At 40.0% G+C, this 11,477-nt stretch overlaps 1 pseudogene; it reads left to right on the top strand.

The window, feature by feature from the left end:
- Positions 1 to 8,193: 8,193 nt before the first annotated feature.
- LOC119510759 lies at positions 8,194 to 9,764 on the top strand (annotated as a pseudogene).
- Positions 9,765 to 11,477: the final 1,713 nt, after the last annotated feature.

The following is an 11,477-nucleotide window of genomic DNA, read 5'->3' as shown; positions in this document are numbered from 1 at the left end:
TTGCTGCTTTCAGAACTTACTCCTTCTCTTCAGTATTTGACAGTCTGATCAGAATATGTCTTGGAATGGGTTTATTTGGATTTATTCTATTTGAAGTTCACTGGGCATTTATACTTTGTGTATTTATGTTGTGTAGAAGGTTGGGAAACTTTCCCCAACAATTTCTTTGAAAAACCTTTCTAGACCTTTACGCTTCTCTTCCCCTTCTGGGACACCAATGAGTCTTATATTTGGACATTTTATATTATCTATCATATCCCTGAAGTCCATTTCGATTCGTTGTTCAGTTTCCTCTAATCTTGTACTATGAGAATCCAGAATCTTTTTAATTTGGTCAACAGTTTCTTTTATTACCATAAGATCATCTATTTTCTATTTACTCTTACAATTTCTTCTTTATGCTCTTCTAGGCTCTTCTTCATGTCTTTTACATCCCATGCAATGGTATCATTGTTTATCTTTAGTTCTTTGATTAATTGCTCCAAGTACTACATCTCCTCTGATCTTTTGATTTGGGTGTCTGGGTTTGGGTTATCCATATCATTTGTTTTTTTCATGTGCTTTAAAATTTTCTGTTGTTTTTTGGCCTCTTGGCATTTGCTTAACTTGATAGGGTTCTTTTAGGATACGTATGCCAATTCAAATACTTCTCTATAACTTGTCAGATCAACAGCTTGGTGACGCACTTTCTCTAACCAGCAGATGGCGTCTGCAAGTCACCTATTCCCATCAAGCCAGTTCTCCCCAACTTTGTCTTTGTGGTGTGTGGAGGTCTGATTCTTGTGGGGTCATTGGTGCACCAGTTTTGCATGTGTAGTTGGTGCTGTCTGCCCTGAATGTGGGGTGTGTGTCTGAGAGGTTAGGGAGCGAGGACGACTTTAGCACTCAAACCTCCCAGGTGTTTCTGGAGATTTAAGGCTGTTCCAAAAATCTAAACCTTCAGTTCGGTCTCACCACAGATTATCTCTGCCATTGACCCACAAGTCCTTGGTATTGGCATATGGTCCCTGGGATTTCCGAGTGGGTCCCTCTTCCAAGCCATGCCCTTCTAGGGCCTCTGCTGAGGGAAGGCTGTGCTACATCACAAGTGCATGCGGACCCTCAAGGAAAGTTCTGGGCCGCAGGGCCCTGTAGCTGCATTCCCAGCCTGCTGAAAGGATGGCTGAATGGGGCATGTTAATTTTCCCCTTTTTGCAACACTCTGCCTTCCTAGCTCTGGGACAATTAGCTGCAGGTGCGCCAAAGGCTATTGTCCACACCAGACTGGAAACACTTCCCGTTGCACGGGGTTTTTTGGCGTAGCTCTGGGCTGTGGTGCCGGCACCAGGCAGGAGCATTCCCAGCCCACCAGGAAGACAGCTGTAAGGGGCATGGTTTTTTTCCCGTTTTGGCTAACCTCTGCCTGCCTCGCTCAAGACAATTAGCGGCAGGTGCGCGAAAGGCTATCGTCCATGCCAGATACTGAGGGATACTCACAGGTTGTGGAGACGCTGTTCCTGACGCACTTCCCTGTGCGGTTCTCGCTGCCATATCCGCAGCCACTTTTGAGTTTTTAAAAAGAACTAGTCCAACTCCAAACACCAACCCATGGTTTCCCCACACTGCAGTGTGGCTGCCAGGTATTCAGCCAACTACTCATTCGTTTCAGAATGCAGACTCCCAGTTTCACCAAGTGGATGGTCCCTGTGGATTTAGCAGACCTTGACCAGCTGGTGCATTGCTGGACTGGTGTTCTGGGTGACTTTCTGGCTTTTATCTAGTATTTTTCATGGAGGTGTTTTTGCCCTGTCTCCCCTAACTGCCATCTTCCGGAGGTCTGGATCCACAGTTTTTACTTACAGATTTTTATGCTGTGATCTCGGGCATTCCTCCCAATTCAGGTTGGTGTATGATGAGTGGATGGTCATGTTTGTCTCCCCGCAGTTATTCCTGCTTATTTACTAGTTGTTTCTGGTTTTTTTTAGTTGTTCCAGGGGGACTACTTGGCTTCCACTCCTCTCTATGCCGCCATCTTAGATCCCCTTGTGTGTTGTTGTTTTTTTAATTTGAACACTTGAAATATTTCACTTCCTTCTCTTTGCTTGCATGGATTTTGATAAGAAGTTCAATTATTATTATTATTATTATTATTCTATAGATAAGGTGTTTTATTTTGTTTTATTTTGGTTTTCCTCTTGACTATTTCCATTATTTCTGTTTGTCTTTGTTTTTCTGAAGTTTTCATATTTTATGTGTAGGTGTAGATAATTTTTTTGTTTATCCTGCTTGGTGTTCTCTGAGCTTCTTGGGTCTGTTGTTTGGTGTCTGTCATTAATTCTGGAAAGTCTTAGCCACAATTTCTTCAAATACTCCTTCTGCTCCATTGTTTCTTTCTTCTGTTCTTGTATCAAGGGTAAGGCACACAGGAAGGGAGGAAAACCAAGGAAATATAGCAGTCATGGATTTGGTCCAGCCTCATCATCTCATAATCATATGACTTCTCAAAAGCCATTCTCACTCACTCAGAAGCCATTTTTACTCCTTGTAGAGTAAAAGCCTACTTTGGTTTACTATTCAAGGCTGCTTCCCTTAGGGAAGACCCCTTCACTGTGCAAAAGCAAAACCTGAATGCCAGTTTAGCCACTTTCTTTGCTCTTATAGTCATACCATGATTATTTGTCTATAATTTGCCCTCCTCTACTCAACAGTTTATTGTATTCCTGCTAGGCTCAAGATTTTCTCAGTTCTCACATTATTTGAATCTTATTTAAGCCTCGTGTACTTTATCCACACTATTTGTTCCTATATGGCATGAAATTCCATTTAAACAAACCACTCTTCCTCTACAAATCATAAAAAAAGACTAAATGAATTAATTCAGTTTAATTAAAATGAGGTTCATACTGTAGTTGAGCAGGTCTTTAACCTAACATGAATGGTATCCCTATACGAAGAGAAGAGATATACACAGAGGGGAAAAGGCCAAAGAGTTAGAGATGTAAGTGATGCATATAAAAGCTGAGGTACACCAAGGGTTGCTAAAAAAAAGCAGAAGATAAATATCTTTAAATATTGAGTTAGAATTGTACTATGTGACTAGGTTTTATCAAAAAAGATTAAATGACTAATAAAAAATATAAAAATTGCATCCATAATCCTATTTTTGTAAATCAATAGTAACTATAACTAAAATAAACACCTGTGTTTGTGTGTGTGTGTGTGCATGGAAATGGAAAAGTAGTGAAGAATAATCTTCAAATTGTTAACATAATTGAGGAAGGGGGGAAATATGTCAAAGATAGGTATAAAATAATTGAGATTAAAAATAGATGTTATGGTATGACCTCAAAAAGTTAAATATAGAATTACCATTTGCTCCAGCAATCCCTCTTCTATATCCCGAGAGAGTAAAAACAGGGTTGCAAACAAAAACTTGCACATCAATGTTTATAGTGGTATTATTCACAATAGCCAAAAGCTAGAAGCAACCCAAGTGACCGTCAACAAATTTTTGGATAAACAAAATGTGGTAGACACACAATAGAATATTATTTGGCCATAAGAAAAAATGAAGTTACGAGACATGCTGCAATATGGAAGAAACTTGAAAAGATAATGCTCAGTAAAATAAGCAACACACTTAAGAACAAAAGTTATATATCACTTATAAGAGATACCAAGAAATAGCAATTTCATAGAGATAGAAAGCAGATTAGAGGTTACTGGGAGAGGAGAGGATGGGGAGGGTGATGGGGGAATGTTCATAAAAATAAAAGAAAAATAACAATAAAAAAAAGAGATGAAATTTTAAGAAAACCTATCCAGTCAATTTTACCAACACCATTATTACTATAATTATTTACTTAACAACATAATAAAGTTAACTCCTATTATAACGGATAAATGAAAAGAAATATAATTTATTAACTTTGGCCATAATTATCTGGTCTTCCTACTTCACCCTCTAGATAGCAGAAACCTCTGCCCCTGAGTCCCCTTCCATATAAAGTAACTAAACTAAATGTAGAGTTGAATATAAACCTTAGTCCGATACTATAATTTAAATACTTCACTTGAATAATGCTCAGTCTCTCTAGGACCAAATTCTCAAGCTATGAGGAACAAAAAAAAAGGAAGAAAGAAAATACTCAAAATTTAGGGAGATATTTTCAGGCAATTATAAATACTTAATATCTAATAAGAAATACAAATAGAAAAGAACTCATTTTGTTTTCCATCTCATTATACCAAATTTACAGCTGGCAACCAGATGATAAGCACAAAGTTTGCACAAATAAGCAGTCACAGGCACCCATGCACATCCTAAATGGGGGGTCCTGTCTATAGGGGTGTCCAGTAAGGACTACTGATTGAGGAGGCCTCAGTTGCAGTCCTCTGCCAGAGCTTTAGTGGACAGGGAGAGCTTTGGGATATATTAGCTCTGCACATGTGTCTAACAACCAAAGACCAATTAGTAAGATAGACATCATATGTCCCAACATGGTGCAGTTTCTACCTTCTTGAGTTTTAATTCAGGTCTCTGAGAGACAGAAAAGCTACTGAAGCATCCTGAGCGGGGTGGGTGACATAACCAAATTAAAAAGACCATTCTGGGTACAAGGAGAAAATGAACTTTGCAGGGGTGTGTTTGTGGGCCAGGCAACAGGGCAAAAGAGGAAGCAAGGAGACTACTGGTTGGCTCTTGCAGAGGTTCAGGTGAGGGGTGGTAGGACCTGGACTAGAGAAGTACCCAGATTCCAGAAAAAAATGGAGTTGAATCAACAGGACATGATGATTAATTGGCAGAGTGAGTGAGGGACAGAGAGATATCAAGGAAAACACACACACACACACACACACAAAAGCAAATAAAGAGTTATTTAAAGAAAGGCATATGAAAAGATGATAACCAATATCTTAATGACAGTCATCTCATTGTGAGTTCAGATGATGTGTTTCTATCTTCCTTAAAATTGTGTACAATGTTAGAATGTCTTACACTGAGCATAAAGCACTTATATAATAAAAAAAGAACAACAAAAATCTGATTTCCCCTCATTTTCACCCCATTATGGCCTTCCAACAAGCTCTAAAAATTTTAATGATGAGAGAAAACAAACAAACAAACAAAAAAAAACAACAAACCAACACAGCAGTTAGCCAGTTTTCTGTGCTATGTGGCAAAAATCCTGGTGTCTCAGTGGCTTCTCACATCTCTGCCCCCTGGGACTTGAACTGGCACTAATTGCATTATCACCCTACACTGTGTGCTGAATTGTGCTTGTTTGTGTGACTATAAACTAGTTTTTTGAGACTCAACAAAATGAAAAGAAGAACTGTTACAATTACTTACTGAAAAACATGTTGTTTATTTATTTGCAGTTCTGGAAGTCAATGTAACTCCTACTTCCTAGTTTGTACGAATCTGGGAACCTGCTGATCAGTGTTGATCATAGTGAAAGTTACTTCCTACATTATTCACAATTACTTCAGCTAGCTTGCACAGAAAAGACAAGGCAAAAATGCAGACAATTTTGAAATGTGTTCAGTCTTAACTACTTGAATCACCATTTTTAGAGATAATTTATAGAAACATTTTAACTGAAAACAAATATTTCTTCAAAGACTAAAATATGTACGATAAACAGGACCAGATAGAATGGTCAGCTTTCACCTAAAGCTTCAATATTAGTTATCTGATGGATGGGAGCACTTGTTCATCACACCTATGCAATGTTTAAAAGTTATTCTTGGCATTCTAATATATTATAAATTGTACATAATATAAATTCCTTATAATACAAATTGCACATAACACTTAAATAAGTCCACTGCATTTTAGATTCCTCCATTCAAATCCTTTAAAAAATGTTCCCTACAGTTAACAGCATAGTTATAATAGTTTTTCATCAACTGTAACAAAAGTACCACAATTCAAAGTGTTAACAACAGGGAAAACTGTGTGTGAGATAGAGTATATGATAACTCCATACTTTCTTCATTATTTTCCTGTAAACCTACAACTTCTCTAATATAATTAATTAAAATACCTTAAACACACACACACATCATTAGCTTCAGACATAACTACACCAAATGGATGTAAAAAGCACTGACTTCTAAAAGGAGTAGCAGTTTGCAGGTTCATAGTGTTGTCTTTTATTGCTGCCATTTTTCTGTTGTTTCAGATTTCCTTCTTAGTGCCAAAACTGTCAAGGATGAACAAGGGGACACCTGCCTTATTTTTTATACACACAATTAGCTATTTTGCTTTCCCACTGTGAGAATGATTACTCTGACTTTCAGACGGTTTATGGTGTCCTTATTTAGATTTTAGTGCCAACATTAGACCTTTAGCATCCCTGTTACTGAATCTGCAATCTTTTAATCTTAAAGATGATATTCTGCCAGATACCAGTTCGAACCACTCTTTTAAAGGATGCCAGCAGAAATTGTGTGAGAGTCTCTGTAATCCCACCTTTCTACTGTTAATATTGATGTCTATTTATTCAATCATTTTATATCAATGCATGAGTCTGACTTGACTGTAAGTCTTTTGCAGAATGAAGAGCTGGTTTGATCAAAGGATCATCTGTTTTGATAAAGATTCCCCAAACTTATTTTTACAAATAAACAATGGTTTTGCTTGAGCAAGACTGCCAACATATAACTGTAGTAGGCACACTTCTTGGAAATGCAGATCCTTTGTAGCTTTGAATTATTATTTCCTTAAATCTGAGTTATGATGGTCGCTTTATATATTTTGGTTTTAAATATAAAGATTTTTTTTCAAATAGCTTATAAGGAGGAAGGGGTAAAAAGCATTACAGTGTTACAAAGTCCTGGAATTTTCTGAAAATGCAAATTTAATAATTCATAATAAATCTTAATAAGTCAAGAATTCATATTACAATCACTAGGGTGACCACTAAACTGAAAAATGAAATTTATATAAGACCTACCACGAGCCACATACTTAATGATGAAAGATGGAATTCTTTCCCCAAATCAACAGCAAGGCAAAGATGTCCACTCTCACCATTTCTATTTAACTATGTTCTTAATCACTAAGTGATACTGAACATGAAATGAATACAAATAAGCCTCTATAAATATTTTCATTACCTTTGGGTCCATGACAAGGGTAGTCTCATTTGACAGATGCATTCCAAAAATTTGAAACCTGAGTTTCTTTAAAATGAGCCATATGATAATTTCCCCAACATCACATTTCCATTGCACAAACATGTGTAATCAATCCTTTTGTAATGAAATATTTTAAGAACTGTCATGCAACTCTCTGGTTTCACACAAGTGTTTCAAAGTGACCTAAGATCCCAAATACTAACAGAAAACATTGGGATGCTATAAATAATTGAATTAAAATAGATCAATTTTGATTCCTGCTTCTATTACATTAAAGATAATAGTAGCTAAAATGTATCGAATGTTTACTGTGTGACAGGCACCGTGGTACATACTTCTCAGGCACCACAGTGTATATGTCTTGGGCATTATCTCAGTAAATAGTATTATCGTAAGTATTTTAAGGTAATAATGTAAGTTTAAAGAAGTTAGGACACTTGCTCACAGCTCCTATAGTTTATAGTTCAAATAAATCAGATTCAAGCTAGGGAATATCATTTCAGTTTCTGAGTTTTTACCCAGAGTTTTTAAAATTTTTCTACTGTTTCCTGACTATACGGCCCTCTATTGTCTTCACCAAGTTGCTTCAACCCAGTTTGCTCATTCTGGAAATTATACCTTCCCTGAAAGCTAGTTTGAAAATTAATACATTATGCATTTAACTCACCTTACACAAAAAACATTATTTTGCATTCTTGCAACCAACCACCACTGCTATCTTCAAATGCCAAGAATATGGCCACCACTGTGAACTTGTATGTTTAATACAAGTATGTTAAGATAAATAATGCTTTTTGTCCCAAGGGGCTGTCAGAATTGAAAGCCAAATACTCTCCCTGGCTTCAAAATATGAACCTGGTTCACTTTACTTGGCTCATCTCTTATCCCAGAGCCAGTCCCAGAAATGCTGAACTGGAATATCTGCTGGTTTTCTGTTACTCCTCACAAAAGATAATGGATCAGGAACGCACATCACAAGATGGCAGTAGCCATGCTAGGCCACAGAGCTATGTATGTGCAGTGGGTGGCTACAGTTGATACCCTGGCCTTCTCTCTACCTTGCCTGACATGGATCTTCCCTTGTGCTCCAGCATAGCAGGTCCCAGCAACACCCTGGCCTTCCTTACCAAGTGTGGACCCTCAAGAAGCAACTCAGACACCGATGCTCTCATCTGCTGGAGCCCAAGCTGGACTGGCTTTCCCGTGTTCAGTCAGGACCAGTTTGCCAAGGAGGTGCTGCCCAAGTTATTCAAGCACAAACACATGGCCATTTTTGTGCAGCAGCTCAACACGTACGGCTTCTGGAAAGTGGTGCATATTGAGTAGGGTGGTCTGGTCAAGCTAGAGAAGGATGACCCCAAGTTCCAGCACCCATGCTTCCTGCACAGCCTGGAGCAACTGCTCTAGAACATCAATAGGAAACTGACCAGTGTGTCCACCGTAAAGAACAAAGACATAACAATTCGCCAGGACAGTGTCAGCAAGCTGCTAACAGAAGTGCAGCTGATGGAAGGGCAAGCAGGAGAGCATGGACTCGAAGCTCCTGGCAAAGAAGCCTGAGAAGGAAGCCCTGTGGTGGGAGGTGGCTAGACTGCCCAGCAAAAGAAAGTCATCAACAAGCTCATTTAGTTCCTGATCTCCCTAGTGCAGTCAAACCAGATCCTGGAATTAAGAGAAAATTCCTCTGGATGTTGAACAAGGGCAGCATGGCACATTCCACGCCCAAGAGTAGCGAACAGTTCTCCCTGGCGCACGTCCACAGCTCATCCAGTTCATCAGCTTCATTCCTAGCCTACAGTGGTTCCAGCCTCTGCTTCCCAGATATTGTTGCCAGCTCTGGGCCCAACATCTCTGACAAAACTGAGCTGGCCCCAGCCAGCCCTTGGCTCCACCAACATAGCTCAGACAAGATGCACCAAGGGGCCTAGTGCACATCAAAGAGGAGCCGCCCCAGGCAGCAGACTCCATAGGGAAACCCACCCCATCCCAACCATCCTTGTCAACTCCATCCTGCTCAAAAATGAGCCCGCCACCACAGCCCTACCTCCAGCTCTCACCACAAGTTATACCCCTAAACCCCAGCCTAACTCGGCCCTGGAAAAGTGCATCAGCATAGCCTGCCTGGAAAATCTGTATCGTGGGCCTTTCCCCCTGCCCCTCCTCCTCTCTGCATGGCAGATTCCAACCAGGGAACGAGTTCAGTGACTACCTGGATGCCATGGACTCCAACCTGGGCAACTTGCAGATCATGCTGACTAGCCACAGATTCAGCATGGATACCAGGGCCCTACTGGACCTGTTAAGTGTTCCAGTGATGGTGCCCAACATGAGTCTGCCTGACATTGACAGCAGCCTGGCCAGAATTCAGGAGCTCATCTCCCCATCCAGGTGCCATCCAGGCTGCTTACAGCAAAGAACAGCAGCCTGGTCTCAAGAAAGCAGCTGGTGCTCTGCACCAGCCAGCCTCTGCTCTTGGTGGTATTTGCCCCAAAGATGTAAGGAAAGATGACCTTCCTGTGCTGTTGAAGCTGGGGGAGGGCTCCTACTTCTCCAAGGAGGATGACTATGCAGAAGACCTTGCCATCTCCTTGCTGATGGGCTTTGAGCCCCCACAAAGTATAGACTCCACTATCTCCTAGAGCCCCACAAATGACCACCAGGGGTGAGGCAGGCACATGGAGCCAGCAAGGGCCACTGTGAGTCAGTCAGCCATCCCTCAGTGGGGGTGAGAAACAGGGACTCCCGAGGTTGGCTGAGGGTCAGAAACAACAGGGCTGTTCCACCCTGATGCCTCTGCCCCAGCCCATGTATGGCAGGGGCTCCCAATGGTGTGGTGGGGGCTTCACAGTCACATTTTAGACTTATCCTGCAGGTTGTTAATACTCACATTTGTATTTGTACTTCTCACATGAGAAGTCTCATTTTCCCCTTGTATAGAGATATGTAGATATATACAAGCACAGATGGACAGATGGATGAGACAGGCAGAGATCAATAAACTGACATGCTCTAAATAAAAGGTAATGGGCCACAGTTTGTCACTGGAGCAAAATGTCTTAATCCTCTTGACATAGGGAGATTTTCCCAGAGATTCACTCAGAGTTCCTATTCATGGAAGCACTAGCCCTTCCTTTACAAGGCTGCCATATGGTTATAAAATCCCTCATAAATCTGTGTGCACTGTCTAACAAATATGCCATCTGTTATACACACATAATAATCTGGAAATTCTAGTTCCAACTAGTAGGGCAAATTACTTGGGATTTGAGTTGTAAATAATTTTACAAAGAGACATCAATATACACTGTAGTCTTTAGCCCCTATCCAGAAACCACAAACCACTGTTTAACCAAAAGAAATATTTAGTTGCTATCCATATACACTGAGTGTTAACAGGGACAAGTGAGCAGAAATCTTTTCCCTTATTTTCTCTTCCTTCATATATGGCCTTTGGGTTGGCACTGCTTTGTGTTCAACCAAATCCAAGGTCCCCAAACACTTTTTTGTTTCTATTTTATCTCAAAATCTTCCCTATTATTACCAATCCTCTTGATGTGATGCTCCGGCTTCTACCTTGGAGAAAATGTTCTCAGCTGTTCACCTAGGTTTGTTTCTTCAGTTTTCAATATAAGCCACAGCTTAGATTCTGTTTTTTCAAAATTGCAACCTCGTTATGGGGTGTGTCATTTGAAGATCTGAGAGCAGAGACATGAATGGACATTTGCAAACTGGTGTTCATGAAGGCAGTAATCATGATTTGCAATTGGTGGAGGTGACCTAAGGGTACACTGAAGAATGGAATGGTGTACTGTGGTGTACGCATACAGTGGAATACTGAGCAACTATGAGAAGGAGTGAAGCTGTAAGACACACAACGAGGTGAATGGATCCTGTACACAGTATTTGAGTGAAGTACACCAGAAATAAAGGCAAACACTTTAATGCCTCACCAATATGGACTAACTACAATGTGTAAACTCAGAATTGAATCTTAGAACATAGCCTAACGTGGACATGATTATTGTAATAGTCCCTAGATTGTAAGCTCTTACAGCAGTTAACTCTATTCCTGAATTGTAATGCCTATCTCTAACCTTTGAGATGCTGATCCCTTATTGTATAACCTGATTGGTCTCTGGAACAATGTGTATCTCTGAGACACCTGAAACTGAGAGCTAGAGTTCGGCAGATATGAATGTCAGTATTAGTGCATACAGCCACTGTTAAGAAAAAAAAAAAAAGCTGAAAAAGAGCCCAGACTTCAATTAGTGATATGAATGAAGCAGGTCTGGTTAAGACTAGGGCAAACCGGGCCAACAGGTAAAGGTCGAAACTGACTATGTTTTAAAACT

Source organism: Choloepus didactylus, chromosome 15, assembly GCF_015220235.1.
Source record: "Choloepus didactylus isolate mChoDid1 chromosome 15, mChoDid1.pri, whole genome shotgun sequence".
Lineage (NCBI taxonomy): Eukaryota > Metazoa > Chordata > Mammalia > Pilosa > Megalonychidae > Choloepus > Choloepus didactylus.
This window is presented reverse-complemented; position numbering and strand designations above follow the sequence as displayed.